The 21,467-nt window shown below is 44.1% G+C and overlaps 2 non-coding genes across 2 annotated transcripts; one reads left to right on the forward strand and one right to left on the reverse strand.

Moving 5' to 3' along the window:
* The first annotated feature begins 208 nt into the window (after window positions 1–208).
* On the forward strand, window positions 209–346 carry LOC119947742. Its single transcript, XR_005456541.1, has one exon. It is a non-coding gene; the product is annotated as a small nucleolar RNA SNORA7 (small nucleolar RNA).
* A 3,282-nt stretch (window positions 347–3,628) lies between these two features.
* LOC119947763 lies at window positions 3,629–3,766 on the reverse strand. The gene has a single exon (XR_005456560.1). It is a non-coding gene; the product is annotated as a small nucleolar RNA SNORA7 (small nucleolar RNA).
* Between the last annotated feature and the right edge of the window lie 17,701 nt (window positions 3,767–21,467).

The raw sequence follows: 21,467 nt of genomic DNA on the forward strand, positions 1-21,467 counted from the left end.
CTTAGGCAAGTCACTTAACTTCTCTGTTGCCTGAGTTCCCTCATCAGCAAAGCGGGGATTCAATTCTTATTCTCCCTCTTACATAGACGGTGAGCCCCATGTGGGACCTGATTATCTTGTATCCATCCCAGGGCTTAGTACAGTTCTTGGCAAATAATAAGAGCTTTTGAAGTACCATAATTAATTACAATACAGTAATTGATTGAGAACCCTCTCAGGGTCGCACCTGGAGAGTTTCCTGTACTCTACCAGTCTCAGCTATGAGAGGGAGAGTCAAGCAGAGGCCTACCCATTCCATTCCTAGTTTGGGCAGTGGCTAGCGAGTGGAAGACAATCTGCTACAAGTCAAAACTCCCTTGTGCTGGGAAGCAGCAGTATGGGAGAGAGTTGGTGATGGAGACTCTCGTTTACTGCACGTAAGGAGGCAATGGTAAAATACTTCCACATTTTTACCAAGAAAACTCTATGGATACACTACCAGAACGATTACAGATAGAGAGCAGGGTGTTCTGGGAGAGATGTGTCCATGGAGTCGCTATGGGTCAGAAACAACTCGATAACATAAGACATGACAAGACAATTAATTGAGTGATTAATTACAATAGATAAGATCTCTGACCACAAGGAGATTACGGTCTACAGTATCTCTCTCTTTCTGTCTCTCTCAATCAATCGATCGATATGGTTTATTGAGCATCTACTGTGTGCAGAGCACTGTACTAAGTTTTTAGGAAAGTATTAGTTAGGATGGGAACTGGGTCCAACTTGATTCATTTGTATCTACCCCAGAGCTTAGCCCAGTGCTTGGTATATAGGAAGTGTTTAACAAACACCATAATTAATCTAAGTTCAATAGAGTTGGTAGATTCATTCATTCATTCAATTGTATTTATTGAGAGATTACTGTGTGCAGAGCACTGTACTAAGCGCTTGGGAAGTACAAGTTGGCAATGTATCATCATCTCTACGCTGATGACACCCAGATCTACATCTCTGCCCCTGCTCTCTCCCCCTTTCTCCAGGCTCGCATCTCCTCCTGCCTTCAGGACATCTCCATCTGGATGTCTGCCCGCCACCTAATACTCAACATGTCCAAGACTGAACTCCTTGTCTTCTCTCCAAAACCCTGCCCTCTCCCTGACTTTCCCATCTCTGTTGACGGCACTACCATCCTTCCCGTCTCACAAGCCGGCAACCTTGGTGTCATCCTCGACTCCGCTCTCTCATTCACCCCTCACATCCAAATCGTCACCAAAACCTGCGGGTCTCAGCTCTGCAACATTGCCAAGATCCGCCCTTTCCTCTCCATCCATACCGCTACCCTGCTCGTTCAAGCTCTCATCCTATCCCGTCTGGACTACTGCATCAGCCTTCTCTCTGATCTCCCATCCTCGTGTCTCTCCCCACTTCAATCCATACTTCACGCTGCTGCCCGGATTGTCTTTGTTCAGAAACGCTCTGGGCATGTTACTCCCCTCCTCAAAAATCTCCAGTAACTACCAATCAATCTGCGCATCAGGCAGAAACTCCTCACCCTGGGCCTCAAGGCTCTCCATCACCTCGCCCCCTCCTACCTCACCTCCCTTCTCTACTTCTACAGCCCACTCCGAACCCTCCGCTCCTCTGCCGCTAATCTCCTCACCATACCTCGTTCTCGCCTGTCCCGCCATCGACCTCCGGTCCACGTCATCCCCCGGGCCTGGAATGCCCTCCCTCTGCCCATCCGCCAAGCTAGCTCTCTTCCTCCCTTCAAGGCCCTACTGAGAGCTCACCTCCTCCAGGAGGCCTTCCCAGACTGAGCCCCTTCCTCCTCTCCCCCTCGTCCCCCTCTCCATTCCCCCATCTTACCTCCTTCCCTTCCCCACAGCACCTGTATATGTTTGTACATATTTATTACTCTATTCATTTATTTTTTTATTTTACTTGTACATATCTATTCTATTTATTTTATTTTGTTAGTATGTTTGGTTTTGTTCTCTGTCTCCCCCTTTTAGACTGTGAGCCCACTGTTGTATAGGGACTGTCTCTATATCTTGCCAACTTGTAGTTCCCAAGCGCTTAGTACAGTGCTCTGCACACAGTAGCGCTCAATAAATACGATTGATTGATATAGAGCCGGTCCCTACCCAACAATGGGCTCACAGTCTAGAAGGGGGAGACAAACAAAATAAAACATGAGGACAGGTGTCAAGTCGTCAGAACAAATAGAATTAAAGCTAAATGCACATCATTAACAAAATAAATAGAATAGTAAGTATGTACAAGCACAATAAATACAGTAGTAAATCTGTACAAACATATATACAGGTGCTGTTGGGAGGGGAAGGAGATAGGAGGGGGGATTGGGAGGAGGAGGAGAGGAAAAAGGGGGCTCAGTCTGGGAAATCCTCTTGGAGGAGGTGAGCTCTCAGTAGGGCTTTGAAGGAAGGAAGAGAGTTAGCTTGGCGGATGTGTGGAGGGAGGGCATTCCAGGCTAGAGGGAGGATGTGGGCCGGGGGTCGACGGCGGTACATGCGAGAACGAAGTACAGTGAGGAGTTTAGCAGCAGAGGAGTGGAGGGTGAGGGCTGGGCTGTAGAAGGAGACAAGGGTTGTGAGGTAGGAGGGGGCGAGGTGATGGAGAACCTTGAAGCCGAGAGTGAGGAGTTTTGCTTGATGCGTAGGTTGACAGGCAGCCACAGGAGATTTTTGAGGAGGGGAGTAACATGCCCAGAGCGTTTCTGCACAAAGATGATCCGGACAGCAGCGTGAAGTATAGACTGAAGTGGGGAGGGACAGGAAGATGGGAGATCAGAGAGGAATGATAGGTAGATGCAATCTCTATCCACAAGAAGCTTACAGTCACTCTCTCTCAGTCTCTCTCTCTCCATCTCTCTCTCTCTCCCTCCCTCTCTCCTTCTCCATGCCCAATGCCATCCCTTATGAGGAGAATTTGGAGAAGGTACCTCACAGAATTGCCCGGCACTGACATAGCCACAGCAATTAGTCAATGGATGATATTTATCAGGCACATACTCTGTATAGATCACTGTCTTAATGCTTGTGAGAGTACAATAGAGTTAGAAGACATTAATCCCTTCCTTCAAGGATCTTACAATCTAGTGTGAGTGATAGACATTAAAATAATTAAAGCTAAGAGGAAGCCAGAGAGGATAAAGATGTGTCTATAATGCAATGCGGTGTGTGAGAGTAACCATGGTCATTGGGGAGGAATTACGGTGAGGAGATGAAAGACCCATGGTCATTTTAGTTTATTCTCCTTGTAGACTGTAAACTTCTTGTACACAGGAGTACATGGCTATCAACTCTGTTGCATCATACTTTCCAAGCGCTTAGTACAGTATTTTACACACAATAAATGCGGAATGAATATCATTAACCTGTAAACTACTTCGTAGTGTTAATAAGGAGAATGATAGTATCTGTTGTCTTGTCTTAAGCTGTCGAGTCATCTACGACACGTAGCGATGTCATGGAGATGTCTCTCCCAGAACGCCCCAGATCCATCTGCAAGAGTTTTCTTGGTAAAGATAGAGAAGCGGTTTACCATTGCCTCCTTCACACAGTAAACTCGATCTCCATACTGGACTCTCTCCCATACTGCTGCTGCCCAGCACAGGGGAGATTTGACTTGTAGCAGATTTCCTTCCACTTGCTAGCCACTGTCCAAGCTAGGAATGGAATAGATATGCTTCTGCTTGACTCTCCCTCCCATAGTCAAGACAGATAGAGTACTGGAAACTCTCCAGGTGCGACCCTGAGAGGGAATGGTAATTGTTAGGTGCTTACTATGTGCCAAGCACTGTGTTGAGCACTGAAGGACTTACAGGATAATCTATTGTCCATAATCTATTGTCATCACTCTAGGTATCCATGAGAAGCAGTGTGGACTGGTGGAAATGGAATGGACCCAGGAGCCAGTTGACTTGGGTTCTAATCCTAATTGCCGGCTGTGTGACCTTGGGCATGTCAATTCACTTCTCCTGACTTCGGTTTCCTCATGTGTAAAATGGGAATTCAATAACTGTTCTCCCTCCTACTCTTAAACTGTGAGCCTCACGTAGGCCAGGGACTGTGTCTGACCTGATTATCTTGTGGCAGAACCAGGATTAGAATCCAGTTCCTCTGACTCCCAGGCACGTCCTCTTTCCACTAGACCACACTGCTTCTCTACAGTGCCACAGCAATTGGAACATAGTAAGCACTTAACAGATTTAATAATAATAACAATAATGCTAATGATAACTTTCATTCATTCAATAGCATTTATTTAGTGCTTACTATGCACAGAGCACTGACCTAAGTGCTTGAGAAAGCACAATAGATCAATAAACAGACACAATCGCTGACCACAAGGAGCTTACAGTTTATAGTGGGTGAAAAAGACATTAATATGAATTAATAAATTACAGATATATACCTAGTGCTATAGGACTGGAAGTGTGGAAGAACAAAGGAAGAAAGTCAGGGCAATGCAGAAGGGAGTGGGAGAAGAGGAAAGGGGGGGCTTAGTCAGATAAGGCCTCCTGGAGTAGATGTGCCTTCAGTAAGGCTTTGAAGTGGGGGAGAGTAATTGTCTGTTGGATTTGGGGAGACAGGGAGTTCCAGGTCAGAGGCAGGACTTAGGCGAGGGGTCGGGGTGAGATAGGTGAGATTGCATCCCAGTGACAAGGTTAGCATTAGAGGAGTGAAGTGTGTGGTCTGGGTTGTAATAGCAGAGAAGCAAGGTGAGGTAGGAGGGGACAAGGTGATGGACTGCCTTATAGCCAATTGTGAGGAGGTTTTATTTGATGTGGAGGTGGATGGACAACCACTGGAGTTTTTTGAGGAGTGGTTGACATGTCCTGAACGTTTTTGTAGAAACGTGATCCAGGTAACAGAGGGAGATATGGACTGGAGTGGGGAAAGGCAGGAGCCTGGGAGGTCAGCAAGGAGGCTGATGCAGTAATTCAGGTAAGATAGGATGAGTGGTTGTATTAAGGTGGTAGCAGTTTGGGTGGAGAGGAAAGAGTGGATTTTAGCAATATCGTGAAAGTGGGACCAACAGGATTTAATGATGGATTGAATATGTGGGTTGAATGAGAGAGAGGAGTCAAGGATCACGCCAGGGTTATGGGCTAGTGAGATAGGAAGGCTGGTGGTGCTCTCTACAGGGATGGGAAAGACATGCGGAGGACAAGGTTTGAGTGAGAAGACAAGGAGTTCAGGTTTGGACACGTTAAACCTGAGGGGATGGGATGTCATCCAGGTAGAGATGTCTTAAAGGCAAGACGAAATAAATGTGAGACTGCAAAGAGGGAGAGAGATCAGGGCTGGAGATGTAGATTTGGGTATCACCCACATAGAGGTGGTAGTTGAAGCCATGGGACTGAATGAGTTTTCCAAGGGAGTGGGTGTGCATAGAAAATAGAAGGGGACCCAGAACTGAGCCTTGAGGGACCCCCACAGTTAGAGGGTGGGAGGCAGAGAAGGAGCCTTCAAGGAGGCTGAGAATGAATGGCCAGAGAGATAAGAGGAGAACCAGGGGAGGGGTTCTGGGGCAAGAAGGGTGAGATCGAGGCCCAGTGAGAAGGTTAGCGTTAGAGGAGCGAAGTGTGTGGTCTGGGTTGTAATAGGCGAGAAGCAAGGTGAGGTGGTGTGGGCTCACAGAATTGGTGATGGCAAGGTTGGATAACGTTCCCAGGAGAAAGGGATAGTCCACTCTGTCGAAGGCGTCTGAGAGGTCTAGGAGAATTGGGATGGAGTAGAGGCCATTGCATTTTTCAATAAGGAGATCATTGGTGACTTTTGAGCGGGCGAGTTATGTGTAGTGAATGGGGCAGAAGACAGATTGGAGAGGGTCAAGGAGAGAACTGCAGGAGAGGAATTTGAGACAGCGGGTGTAGATAACTCACTCGAGAAGTTTAGACAGAAGTGGTATGAGAGAGATGGGGAAATAACTGGAGGGAACCGTGGGGTCAAGGGAAGGATTTTATTCAGATTGGGGTGACATAGGCATGTTTGAAAGCAGTGGAGAAGAAACCAATGGAGAGCAAACTGTTGAAGATGGCTGTTAGAGAAGAAGGGAGGGGGCAAGAGTTTTGATAAGATATGAAGGAATGTGGTTGGATCCGCAGGTGGAGGGGGTAGCTTTTGAGTGGAGGCAGGAGATCTCCTCTAGAGATACTGCTGGGAAGGATGGGAAAGTTGAAGAGGGGGCCAGAATGACGAGGGACTGAAGAGGAGTAGGGGAGATTTAGGGAGCTCACGTATGATAGTGTCAATTTTCTAAATAAAATAGGTAGCCAGGTCATTAAGGGAAACGGATGGGCGAGGCCTTGTTCCACGACAGTTACGTGTCCATTTGCTGCCCCTTGAGCCATGACATTATCATGCGTCCAAGGGCCTGTGGGAAGATGACGGCTGCCTCCTGGCTCAGCGGAGCTCTCAATGGTCTCCTGCACACGGCTGCATCCTTCTCTACACCCTTCTGTGGGTCCAAAATGATTAATTCTTTTGTGACATCCCTCCACTCCTGAGAATCTCCTGCTCCAGAGGTTTCCACAGTGAGCTGGGAGTCATTGCTTTCAATATGCTTATAGGGATCGGACTGCTTTGCCTCCATAACTCTATCTTACGTGTGCATCTCCTCGGCTGTGCTGAGGACGTGGTCCACAACCGGCCAGGCCAAAGCCTTCTCCACCTGCCTGCCCCACATGGCCGTCGTGACTTTATTAGTCTCCCCAGCCCTGATAGAATATTCCACCGAGATCGCCAAGCCCCCATCGATTCTGGACCTACTAGGGTCCCTTTTATACACCGTGGTATCTCCCACCCTGAACCCCCTCATCTACAGCCTGAGGAACGGGGCCGTGAAGGCAGCAGTGAGAAAACTTGTCTGCGGATTGAAAATGATCTGAGACAGTCCCCTCCTCAGCTTTGCATACCACATCCCCCTTTTTCAAAGCCCTAGTGGGTGGTCTCCAGTGGAGTTGGATGTGTGAATGACTGTCCATGTGGATTGTCCTTGATTAGTCCTTGTGCTTAAATGCATGACAAGATAGATTGTGGTGATTCCTTGAAGACCCCAGAATTGGACAGAAATACACACAGAAAAGTCCGTCTTGCCTGTAAGATTCTTGAGACTAGGGATTGTGTCTACAAACTCGGTTGTATTGGATTTTCCCAAATGCTTAATACAGTGTTCTGTACACAGTAAACAGTCAATAGATATCATTCAATGATTGATTGACTGAAGGAAGGAAGGTGAGGGGGCTTGAGATGGAATGTGAAGCAGCGTGCCCTACTGGAAGGAGCCTGGGCTTGGGAGTCAGCGGTCATGCGTTCTAATCTCAGCTCCGCCACTTATCAGATGTGTGACTTTGGACAAGTCACTTAATTTCTCTGTCTCAGTTTATTCATCTGTAAAATGGGGATTAAGACGGTGAGCCCCATTTGGGACAACCTGATAACCTTGCATCTACCTCAGCACGTGGCACACAGTCAGCGCTTAACAAATATTATTATCATTATTATTATTATTATTATCATTATTATTATTTATTATTATCATGTGAAGGAGGAGCTTTGTCAAACAGAAGGAAGGTTATCAATCAATCAGTCATATTTACTGGATGCTTACTATGTGCAGAGCCCTGTAATAATGATAGTGATGATGGCATTGTTAAGCACTTACAATATGCCTAGCACTGTTCTAAGCGCTAGACTTTAGTAAGTGCTTGGCAGAGGACAATGCAACAGAGTTGGCAGACACATTCCCTGCTCAGAGTAGCTTATAGTTTGGATGGGGAGACACACATTAATATAAACAAATAAATACTTTTAAGTCTATAACATATGAAATACATCATTTATAGATAACATACGTAATTTGTGACTGGAGACAAGAGAATAAGGAGGCACAGTGGTACAGTACAATACAAGGCAAATCATGGACATGTTTGTAGGTGCTCAGTCCACTCTCTATCCTGTTACCTATGTTCACCCCTCTCCCACTACAATCTGAACGCACCACTCCTCCAACACCCACCTATTTACTATGCCTGGATCTCATTTCTCATGCAGTTGACCCCATTGCTCACTCACTCCCACCCCACTGCCTGGAACTCCTTCCTTCTTCCTATCAATCAATCAACCAATTGATGGTATTTATTGAGCACTTACTTTGTGCAGAGTTGGTAAACATGCTCCCTGCTCACAACGAGCTTACAGTCTAGAAGGGACAGTCTAACAATCCACTTGTTTCCCCTTCCCCAAACCCCACTAAGATCACATTTCCTCCAAGAAGCCTTCCCTGATGAATCTCTCATCTCCTCAGCCTATTTTCCCTCCTTTCTGCATCACCTCTATCCTCTACGAATTTAGGTGTTTACCATCCACCCCCACAGCATTTATGCAAGTATCCTTTTAGTTGGGTGATTCCGTGACCTGTAATTTATTTTCCTGCCTGTCCCTGCCCTGAAGATTGTAAACTCCTTGAGGGCAGGTATTTTATCTGCTTACTTTGGTATACTCCTTCTAGGCTCTCATCACTGTGAATCAATCAATCAATGGTATTTATTGAGCGCTTACATTGTACTAAGTGCTGAACATAGCAGGTCCCCCATTACAAATTACCATTGATTGTTGAGAGGCCGTCCCCAACTAAGTCCTCACTTCCTCTTCTCCCACTCCCTTGCCCTGGGATTTGCACCCTTTATTCACCCCTCCCTCAGTCCCACAGCATTTATGGACACATCCATAATGTATTTATTCACATCAAACTCTGTCTCCCCCCTTTAGAGTGTAACCTCATTTTGGGCAGGGAACTTACCTATCAACTTTGTTGTATGTACTCTCCCAAGCACTTAGTACAGTACTCCACACCCAGGAAGTGCTCAATAAATATCACCGATTGGTTGATCAGTGGATGGATTACTCCATTGGGTTTATCCATTAGGGAGTCACTTGAGGGCCAACAAGACCTTTCATTTCTGAGACAAAAAGACTTTTCAGGCCATGTTTGTGAATGCTCGTTTTACCTGCGGGTCTCTCAGTGTGTAAATTAAGGGATTGAGCATGAAGGCCGCACATGCATTGAGAACGGACTCCGCCTGGGTCGTTGTCACCTCCCTATTGGAAAGATTGCTGTACATGAAGATACAACTACCATAGGACAGGGAGACAACCACCATGTTGGAAGGACAGATGGCAAAGGCCTTTTTCCTCTGCGGAGTGGAGGGAATTTTCAAAACGGTCTTAATGATGTACTCGTAGGACAGGATCACTAGTGATAGAGTGATAGCAGCCTGATCATGGCAAAATAAAATGTCTCCACCTCCAGGGATCGTGTTTCCAAGTAAGAGATCTGCAGCAAGGGGACACTGTCACAACTGAAATGATTGATGTAATTGGTGGTACAGAAATCCAACTGCAGGTCAAAGTAGGGTCCAGGAAGCCTGCCAAGTAACAGCAGAGGATGAGCAGAGTACAGACTCTGGGGGTCTTGATGGTTGTGTAGTGTAAAGGTCTGCAGATGGCCACATAAAGGTCATAGAACATACAGGCCAGAACTCTGTCGCCCCCCCCCCCCCAACCCATACCTGCCCAGGTAGGATGTAGAAGAATATCTGGGTTGTACAACAAATGCAGATGATTTTGTTCCCTGTCGAAATGCTCACAAACGAGTTGGGAATGCAGACAGAAATTTCCGCATTCAGATAAAATGCAGGCAGAAATGCAGACAGAGATTTTCAGGAGGGAGAAAGTAGAGAAATTACACAGGAAAAAATACATAGATGTGTGAAGGTGGGAGACCAAAAGAGTGAAGGTGATGATGGTCAGATTGTCGGTGATGCTCAGCAGTAGGCAAGGAGAAAAAAGGAGAAAAGGCAAACCTACAAGGAGGGGTTATCTGTCAGACCCAGGAGGATGAATTCTGTCACGGAGGTTCAATTTCTCAGTGCCAACTTGATTCAGTCTTGAACTTCAAGGGAAGATCATGGGGGAACCACAAGTGAGAAAAAGTAGATATGATAGGTGGAATCATAATGCTCGGGCAGATGGGCACCAGTGCTCCCAAACCTAGGTCAGTCAGTCAATCATATTCACTGAGCACTTACTGCGTGCAAAGCACTGTACTCAATGCTTGGGAGAGGACGATATAACAGTATAAAATACACATTCCCTTCCCTCAACGAGCTTACAGTCTAGAAGGGGAGACAGACATTAATATAAATAAGTAAATTACAGATACGTACGTAAATGTTGTGGGGCTGGGAGGTGGATGAATGAAGGGAGCAAGTCAGTGTGATGCAGAAGTGAGTGAGAAAAGAAGAAAGGAGGGCTTAGTCAAGGAAGGCCTTTTGGAGGAGATGTGCCTTCAATAAGGCTTTGTAAGGGGGGAGAGTCATTGGCTGTTGGATATGAGGAGGGAGGGAGTTCCTGGTCAGAGGTGGGATGCGGACGAGAGGTCTGCAGGGAGACAGATGAGATCGAGGTACAATCAGAGAGTTAGCATTAGAAGAAAGAAGTGTGCCGGCTGGGTTGTAGTAGGAGATTACTGAGGGAACTTCGAGACCACGCCAAAGGGATAGATTTTCCAACCAAATGGGGAAAGAGCCAGGACCTGGAAGACAGAGGACCTGAGTTCTAATCCTGGATCCACCACTTGTTTGCTGTATGACTTTGGGCAAGTCACTTAATATGTCACTACCTCAGTTGCCTCATCCGTAAAATAGGGATTCAATACCTGTTATCCCTCCTACCTAGACTGGGAGTCCCATGTGGGATGGGGCTGTGATCGACATGATTAATTTGTATCTACTCCATAGCTTAGAACAGTGCTTGACATATTGTAAGTGACTTAATACATACCCCAATTAAGAGAACCTAGATTTCCTGAGTCCGAAGTCTGTGATATGTCCACTAGGGTACACTCTTTCCCCTTATTAGTAATACTGTTACTAGAAAGTATTAAGCCCTTTCTGTGTGCCATGAAGAGTGTTAAGATCTGGGGTACATTGTCTTGTCTTATATGGTCGAGTCATCTTCAACCCATAACACCACCAAGGACACATCTCTTCCAGAATGCCCCACCTCCGTCTGCAATGATTCTGGTAGTGTAGCCATAGAGTTTTCTTGGTAAAAATACAGAAGTGGTTTATCATTGCCTCCTCCCATGCAATAAACCTGAGTTTTCGCCCTTGATTCTCTCCGATGACGCTGAAACCCAGCACAGGTGAGTTTTGACTTGTACTATTACTACTACTACTAATAATAATAATAATGACATTTATTAAGTGCTGACTATGTACAAAGCACTGTTCTAAACGCTGAGGAGTTCAGAAGGTGATCAGGTTGTCCCACGTGGGGCTCACAGAGAAGTTAAGTGACTTGCCCAAAGTCACACAGCTGACAAGTGGCAAGGCCGGGATTTGAACCCATGACCTGACTCCAAGCCTGTGCTCTTTCCACTGAGCCACGCTGCTTCCCCAAGAACTTCCACTTGCTAGCCACTGGCCAAGCTAAGAATGGAATGGATATGCCTCTGTTTGACTCTCCCTCCTGCAGTTGAGACTGGTAGAGTTCTGGGAACTCTCCAGGCATGATCCTGAGAAGGGACTGGGATAGATATGAAACAAGAAATGAGGCACATTTCCTGGTGCAGCCAGGATTCACAGTCTGAAAGATAGGAGAGACAATCCTCTGCGGGCCTCATAAACTACTTTTACCAATGCAGTCAAAGATCAAAAGGAATATGGTCTCCCTATTGTGGCCCTGCTCCAGGCCAAGCTGAGGAGACCAGTTCATTTCCACCCCCTCTCAATCACAAGAAGAAGTGTGGTCTAGTAGATAGAGCCCAGGCCTGGGAGTCAGAAGGACCTGGGTTCTAAGTCCGACTCTGCCACTTGTCTGCTGTGTGACCTCGGGTAAATCACTTCACTTCTCTTGGCATCAGTTCCCTCATCTGTAAAATGAGGATTAAGAATGTGAGCCCCATAAGGGATGGGGACTGTTTCCAACCTTATGTCTACCCCAGCTCTTAGTACAATGCTTGGCATATAGTAAATGCTTAACATATACCTTAAAATAATAATCCCATAAGGCCTCCCATTCATTGGTTCTGTGGAATCCTAACTGCTGGCTCACTGTGATCTCCCGCACGTTAGAGAGAATGAAGAAAATCTGCTCTCGAGGGCAGCAAATTCTTGAAACTTTCTCTCTACCGAGGAGGGCAGACTTGGTTCAGAGGGGTTTCTTTGTGGGTCTCACAATCATGAGAATTGGACGGGTTTTGTCTGTTTTGCTTACTGCAGGCCTACGAGGAGCTAGAGAGAGCACAGACATGTGCTCCCATATATCTAAGATCTGAAGGCACTAATGATCCAAAACCCAAATCCCTTTGATAACTAGCCTTAAATTGGAATGCTGAGAGACGGTGTCCATACAGACAGTGGGGAAAGAAAGCCACAAAACTTTTGATACAAGCCTTGATCATAATAAGTGTAAGAGTTTTAAAAAAAGGCTTCCTCTGACTACTTTTTATCATTATCATTATCATCATTGTTATATTTGCTAAGTGCTGGGAAGCAGCATGGCCTAATGGAGAAAGCACAGGCCTGGGAGTCAGAAGAACCTAGGCTGTAAACCCAGCTCTATCAATTGCATGCTGTGTGACCTTGGCAAGTCACTTAACTTCTCTGTGCTTCAGTTTCCTCAACTGTAAAACGGGGATACCAGTTCTCCCTCCTATTTAGACTGCGAGCAACATGTGGGATAGAGACTGTGTCTAACCTACTTTACTTGTGCCTTCCCCAGTACTCAGAACAGTGTTTGATACATAGTAAGCACTTAACACATACTATATGCCCCTATAAATTGACAATCTATCAAGTGATAATATTTACTGAGTATTTACTGGTTGAAAAACAATGTACTCTGCCCATGGGAGAGTAGATCCCCACCATCGAGGAGTTTAAAATCTACTGGGGGAGACAGATAATTAATTACAGATATGGGAAGTTAGAGTATAAAAGTATGCACATACACATACCTTAACACATACCACAATATGATAACACATACCATTATCAATCAATACTCAATCAAGCACTTACTATGAGCCAGCCCTGGGATAGATGCATGTTCATCAGGTTGGACACATTCCCTATCCCACATGGGGCTCATAATCTGAGTAGGAGACTATGTCTCATAATCTGAATCCCCATTTTGCTGTTGAGGATACAGAGGCACAGAAAGGTTAAGTGACTTGCCCAAGGTCACACAGAAAAGTGTGGCAGAAAAGGCTGTGATCTTTCTACTAGCCCATGTGGCTTCTCATGGGGAAATAGGTCATGGTCTAACATTGAGAAAGTATGTGGGACCAGCCCAATGTCCTATATTCTGGGGGCTTCTTGGATGTGGGCTTTAAGTCTCCTGGATCTCACCTGTCTTTTGGAGAAGGAGTGTGGCCTAGTGGAAAGAGTCCAAGCCAGGGAGTCCGAGAACCTGGGTTCTAATCCCAACTCTAACATTGGTCTGCTGTGTGACCTTGGGAAAATCACTTAACTTCTCTGTGTCTGTTACCTCATCTATAAAGTGGAGATTTTCTGTGAGACCCATTTGGGACACAGACTGTGACTGTCTTGTACCTACCCTATGCTTAGTACAGTGTCTGGCACATTTTAAGCACTTAATAAATACCATTAAAGAAATTCTCATCTCTCCACCCTGTCCTCACTACCTTCTGCATCCCTTAAACACTTGTGTCCTTATCCCTTAAGAACTTTGATACCTACTCATACCAACAACAAAGCACTTAATTACATATCCTTATATGCTATTGCTTCCATTAACTAATTCATCTAATGACTGCCTCCCATGCTAAATTGTAGAACCCTTGAGAGCAGAATCATGTCTGCCAATTCTGTTGTACCTTCCCAAATGCTTAGTACTGTGCTCTACACACAGTAATATCTCAATAAATACCATTGATTGATCAATTGATTGTATTCCCACTCTCCTCTAGACTGTAAGCTTGTTGTGGACAGGCAGCAAGTCTACCACCTCTGTTGCATTGTACTCTCCAAGTGCTTAATACAGTGCTCTCCACACAGTAATCAGAAAGAAGGGCTTGGTATGGTGCTCTGCACACAGTAGGCACTCAATAAATATGACAATGAATAAACACCATTGATCGATTGGAAAGGTAAATTTTCAGTTAAATCTGGTAACAGAGGTAAAAAGAAATCTGTCTTCTCTAGATAGGCAAGAAGGTTTCACTCACTCTTAGGAGGTGCAATTTCCCGATATGTGATGAATGAGAAAGCTCAGATAATTAATTTTTTTGTATTTCCACCTTTATGAAAAAAGTCAACTCTGAACAGTTGATCACCATCATTTTTACTTGCACAGAAAGAAAGCCAAGTTTGATTGAAGAGGTAGATCCTGAAGCAAACATTCATGAAAGAAAATGTTTTATCTTTACACTGTGTAATGTGAAGATAAAGGTGTAAAATAACGCATGTGCAAAGTTTATTTACCAATCATTATTCTGGTTTGGAAATGGAAGATCCAGAAAGGGAGTTTGTGAATATAATCAGAACTGGTGTACAGAAAAGGTTTTCTGCAGGCTACTGGAAAGAACATGGCTCTGAGAATCAGAACACCTGGTTTCTATAGTTCTAACTCTGCCTTCTGGGTTTATGAGGTCAGTGGTGAAAGTCAAATTTCTTCAAAACCTGCAAAGCTCAAGCCAGTTGATAGATTAAATCAGAGCAACCATAAGCATCATAAAGAACACTGAGTTGCAACAGTAATTATTCCCACCCAAATAATAATGATAATAATAATAATAATAATAATAATAATAATAATAATAATAATAATAATATTTGTTAAGTGCTAACTATGTGCCACCACTGTTCTAAGTGCTGGGGTAGATATAAAGTAATCACGTTGTCCTACATGGGGCTCACAGTCTTAATCCCCATATTACAGATGAGGTAACTGGGGCACAGAGAAATTAAGTTACCTGCCCAAAGTCACACAGCTAATAGGTTGTGGAGCCTGGATTAGAACTCACGACCTCTGACTCTCAAGCCCGTGTTCCTTCCACTAAATCATACTGCTTCTCAGTAATAATAATGATAATGATGATGGTAATTGCTAAGCACAGAGAAGCAGCATGGCTCAGTGGAAAGAGCACGGGCTTTGGAGTCAGAGGTCACGGGTTCAAATCCTGGCTCCGCTAATTGTCAGCTATGTGACCTTGGGCAAGTCACTTAACTACTCTGTGCCTCAGTTCCCTCATCTGTAAAATGGGGGTTAAGAGTGTGTGCCCACCGTGGGACAACCCGATCACCTTGTAACCTCCCCAGGGCTTAGAACAGTGCTTGGCACATAGTAAGTGCTTAATAAATGCCATTATTATTATTATTACTATGTGCCAAGCACTGTTCTAGGCATTAGGGTAGGTCCAAGGTAAACAGGTTGTCCCACGTGGGGCTCACAGTCTTAATCCCCATTTTACAGATGAGGAAGCAGTGAAGCCAGGATTAGAACCCATGTGCTCTGACTCCCTGGCCCGTGCTCTTACCACTAAACCACGCTGCTCCTTTTATGGTATTCGTTAAGCACTTAAAATGCATCTATTACCATTCTAAGGTCTGGGGTAGATACAAGTTAATTACCATGAACGCAGTCTCTGTGCAACATGGGGTTTACAATCTAAATAGGAGGGAGAACAGGTATTTCATCTCCATTTTACAGGTGAGGAAACAGGCATAGGGAAGTAACATGACTTGCCCATGGTCACCCAGCAGACAAGTGGCAGAGCAGAGATTAGAACCCAGGTGTGTGCTCTTTCCACTAGGCCAAGATGCTGAAGTGGAAAGCATATTACCTGGGAAAAATGATCAGGAGAATGAACCCAATTTATCTCTGATGAACTTTAAAACTCTACAAAAGCCCTAATATTTTCCCGTTTAGGAACTGAAACTTAGAGATGACTAAATCAAGTTTCGCTTAGTAGAGCTTGATCCACACAGAGGAACCATAATTTCATGAACTCTTCTCTTTCTTCTACCCAACAGTAAATACTAATTAGGGTTTAAGGCTTAGGATGCATTGAAACTTTCTTCAGGTGCCTGAGGGAGCTGTTATGTAGATAGGTTCTTCTACTTTCTGGCCACAATGATATAAGTTCCATCTTTCTTAATCACTCCCACAGCGTCTCATTTGTAGCCTCTCGAAGTTTATTTCTAATGAGGAACTCAATTTCTCTTTGGATTAAATTGAAATGACAATTAAATTATCTGATTATCTGTCCCTGGGCGGGCTTTCTCATTTCAAAGGAACTGCTTCAGCCTTGTAGCATTACTCAGAATCAAGTCTTATATCAGAAAAAACCTCAATATACCCTTTCCCTTCTACTTATCAGATTAAATTGGATTAAGTTGAAAAGACAGTTAATAATTTTCTATCCCTGGGTGGGCTTTCTCATTTAAAAGGAACTGCTTCAGCTTTGTGGCATTACTCAGAATCAAGTCTAATGTAAGAAAAAAAAAACAAAATCCCCTTTCCAAACTGACTCTCAGTATTGTGGCAACCATTTTGTTTAACAGGATTGGCCTTTAAATTCAGTGGTGTGGATTTCCCCTGTGGGATGGGTTACTATGGAAACTGATGCTCTGTGGTCATTTCTCAATCGATCAATCAATTGTATTTATTGAGTGCTTACTGTGTGCATGGCACTTGACTAAGGACTTTGGAGAGTACAGTACCACATACTTGGTAGATGGGTTCCCTGTCCACAAGGTACTTCCAGTCTAGAGGTTTCTCCTCTAGAAATTAGGATGGGGCAATGCAAATATGAAAGGAGAAGTATCTGGAGATGGCAAGTTTTCTCCAACCAATAGGACTGCAATTCCTAAGTAAAGAGAAGGTGAGGATTGCCTCCAAGAACAGCAAATACAGGATCAATCAATCAGTGGTATTTATTGAGGGCTTACTGTGTGCCGAGCATTGTACTAAGTACTTGGGAGAGTACAACAGAGTTGGTAGAGACGTTCCCTGCCTGCAATGAGCCTACACTCTATAGAGGGAGACAGGCATTAATCAATCAATCGATGGTATGTATTGAGCACTTACTGAGTGAAAGCCCTGTACTAAGAACCTGGGAGACATGCTAACTGCTCACAGTGAGCTTATGGTCTTAATGAGGAAATAGACAGTCAATCAGTCACTGGTATTTATTGAACACTTACTACATGCAGAACATTTACTAAATGCTTGAGGGAGTACAATACAATGGAATTAGCAGCCATGTTCCTTGCCCATAACGAAGTTTACTCTAGAGGGGGAGATGGACATTAATAGTAATAATAATAATAATGATAATAATGGTATTTGTTCAGCTCTTACTATGTTCCAAACACTGTTCTATGCGCTGGGGTAGATACAAGGTAATCAGCTTGTCCCACGTGGGGCTCACAGTCTTAATCCTCATTTTACAGATGAGGTAACTGAGGCACAGAGAAGTGAGGTGACTTGCCCAAGGTCACACAGCAGACAAGTGGAGGTGCCAGGGTTAGAACCCATGTCCTCTGATTCCCAAGTCCGTGATTTTGCCACTAAGCCACGTCACTTAATCCATCAATGGTATTTGTTGAGGATTTACTGTATGTAGAGGACTGTACTAAGCGCTTGGGAGAGTACAATGTAACAGAATTAGTAGACGAGTGCCCTGCTGACAAAAAGCTTACAATCTAGAGGGAATGTACATAAGTTCTGTGGCGTGAATATCAAAGTGGAAGCAGCATGGCCTAGTGGCTCGATCCCAAGCCTGGGAGTCAGAAGGACCTGGTATTTAATCCCAGCTCTGTCACATGTCTACTTTATCACCTTGGACAAGTCGCTTCACTTCTCTGGGCCTCAGTTTCCTCGTCATCTGTATAATGGGCATTCAGACTGTGAGCCTCATGTGGGACAGGGATTTTATCCAACCTGATTAGCTTGTATCTACCCCAGTGCTTAGAATAGTGCTTGGCACATAGTAAGCACTTAACAAATGACATTATTATTATTATAATCATTGTTATTATTATTGTAATTCAGAGGGTTCTCCTAGCCAGGGTGCATATGACTCCTCCCCGGTTTTCCATTGAATAGTTACCCAAGAGCAGGCAATTCCCTATGTGTACATTCATTCATTAATCCAACTATTTATTGAGCACTTACTGTGTGCAGAGCACTGCACTAAGCTCTTGGGAGAGTACAACATAACAATAAACAGACAAAGTCCCTGCCCACGAACAGCATACAGTCTAGAGGGGTACAGAGGTGTGAATAGAGCTGAGTTTATTTCCTGACAACTACACATACTTGTCACTGGTATATCCCCTCTCTCCCCCTAAAGACCCAATGACAAAAATCTATTCATGAGCACGGCTCTGCCACCTCTCTGCCATGTGTCATTTTTAATTCATTTATAGAATTTGTTAAGTACTTACTATTTATCAGACACTGTACTAAGTGATGGGGTAGATACAAGTTTATCAGGTTAGACACAGTCCATGTGCCATGTGGGGATCACCGTTTTAAATCCTCATTTTAGACATTAGGTAACTGTGGCACAGAGAACTGAAGTGACTTGCCTAGGGCCACATAGCAGGTATGTCGTGGAATTAGTATTAGAACCCAGGTCCTCTGACTTCAGGACCCATGCTCTTTCCATTAGGCAACACTGTTTCTCAGCAAAGCTTGACAGCTCACAAAGAGTTGGCTTTTGTGTGTGCACAATAGAACTGAGATGGTGGGTTTTGCTTTAGCCTTTTCAGTACCTACTCACCCAGAGGGGAATTTTACTTGTCTTCTGTGTGACCTAGGGCAAGTCACTTAACTTCTCTGGGCCTCAGTTACCTCATGTGTAAAATGGGGATTGAGACTGTGAGCCCTGTTTGGGACAAAGACTGTGTCCAACCTGATTCGCTTGTATCCACGCCAGCTCTTAGTATAGTGCCTGGCACATAGTAACTCCTTAACAACTACCAATATTATTACCACTGTTACTATCAGGGTTGTGTTCTTTGAGTTCGTTGTGGCCAAGGAATGTGTTTGTTTCTTGTTATGTTGTATTCAGTTGGTCAGTCAATCGTTTTTATTGAGCATTTACTGTGTGCAAAACATTGCATCAACTGTTAGGGAGAGTACAATACAACAATAAACCAACACATTCCCTGCCCACAACGAGCTTACAGTCTAAAGGGGGCGATGTTTAGTACAGGAATATGCACACAGTAAGAGCTCAATAAATATGATTGACTGATTGATTCAATAAAAAAGATAAGTCGATAGGAAGCAGCGCACCCTAGTGGAAAGTGCACTGGTTTGGGAGTTAGAGGACCTGGGTTCTTGTCTGCTCTGTGACCTTGACCAATCACTTCACTTTATGTGCCTCAGTTCCCTCTTCTACACAATGGGAATGTAATGCATGTTTTCCCTTCTATTTCTACTGTGAGCCTCGTGTGGCGGAGGAACCGTGTCCACCCCAATTAACTTTTATCCACCCCAGCACTGTGAACAGTGCTTGACACATAGTAAATGCTTAGCAAATGAAATGAAAAACTATATATTGTATTAGTGAGTGTGTATATGTGAAATATAACTATATTTCTATACAAATTAATATATAACATATTTGGCAATATATCCGCTTGTCTCCATCATTAAATTATAGTGTCCTTGATTATATGGATCATGTCTTTTACTTCTACTAAATGTTCTTAAGCATCTAATCTTCTGTTCTGAATACAAGTGGTTTTGGTGATAACAATGATGAGGATGAGGATGGTGTTAATATCAAATAGCAATTGCAGTTTTTATTATTATTAATAATAATGTTCTTTATTAGTGCTTACTAAGAGTCAAGAACTAGGTAGTTGCAAGTTAATCAGGTTGGATCCAGTCCCTGTCACACATGGGACTCACAGTTTGAGTAGAAGGGTGAACAGGTAGAAGCAGCGTGGCTCAGTGGAAAGAGCACGGGCTTTGGAGTCAGAGGTCATAGATTCGAATCCTGGCTCTGACACATGTCTGCTGTGTGACCTTGGGCAAGTCACTTAACTTCTCTGAGCCTCAGGTACCTGATCTGTAAAATGGGGATTATGACTGTGAGCCCCACGTGGGACAATCTGATCACCTTGTAACCCCCCCAAGGCTTAGAACAGTGATTTGCACATAGTAAGCACTTAACAAATGCCATTATTATTATTATTATTATTATTATTATTATTATTATTTACAGGCAATGAATCACTATTTTACAATTGGAGAATCTGAGGCACAGAGCAGTTAAGTGACTTGCCCAGATTCAAACAGCAGGCAAGGGGCAGAGGCAAGATTAGAACCCAGGTCCTCTGACTCCTAGGCCCAAGCTCTTTTCGCTAGGACACACTGCTCCTCAGATACCTAAGTATTTAAGTGTTTTCTATGTGCCAAATGCAATGAGATTGAACACCATCCCTGCCACCCATGAGACTCACGATCTAAGGGGGAGGGAGAACAGGTATCTTTGCCTCATTTTCCAGATGAGAAAACCGAGGCACAGAGAAGTGAAGTGTTATGCTCAATGTCACACAACAGGCCATTATCAGATCTGTGATTAAACACACTGCCAAAAAACCTGTTCTTAACCGCAGCTCCTGGGCCCAGCTCTGAAACACCACCGTAATAATAATAATGGTATTTGTTAAGTGCTTACTATATGTCAAGCACTGTTCTAAGAGGTGGGATAGATACAATCTAATCGGGTTGGATACAGTCCCTGTCCCATATGGGTCTCACAGTCTTAATCCCCATTTTTGAGATGAGGTAACTGAGGCCCAAAGAACTGAAGTGACTTGCCCAAGGTCAGACAACAGATAAGTGGCAGAGTGGGGATTAGAACCCAGGTTCTTCTGACTCCCAGGCCCATGATTTATCTGCTAGGCCACCCTGCTTCTCTTTTGTGAATTAGAAACAGGAAAGAAGAGGGGAGGACTGGATGGAATCTGTTCAATCCTTTGTACACATTATTTAATTAATCTGTGTCTTTACTGAGAACACAAGAACCTATTCCCTGAGGCCACAGAAGACCTCAAAAAGTCCTACTGAGCCCAAACCAGAGCCCTTTGGAGAGAAGGTAACACCATTCTTCAGGTGAGGTAGGTGAGAGTGCTTTTATGGCTGATGGTAAGGTAACATTTCTTGTGCTGCTTTTAATTTTTGGCATCCACTCTCTGGCACCTTCATTCTATGGAATTGTCATCAGGGAAAACTGAACTAGCCTCTAGAACTCCAAAACCTTTTAGCTAAGAGAGTGAAATGAGGATCCAATTCTCTATCTTCGAAAGCGTTCAAGGATAGATTAACCTCAAACCTGAATGATCTCCTTATTCGCTTACCTTCAGATGGACTATCAATCTATCAATTAATGATATTTATTTAGTG

This window comes from Tachyglossus aculeatus, chromosome X5 (genome assembly GCF_015852505.1).
Source record: "Tachyglossus aculeatus isolate mTacAcu1 chromosome X5, mTacAcu1.pri, whole genome shotgun sequence".
Classification (NCBI taxonomy): Eukaryota; Metazoa; Chordata; class Mammalia; order Monotremata; family Tachyglossidae; genus Tachyglossus; species Tachyglossus aculeatus.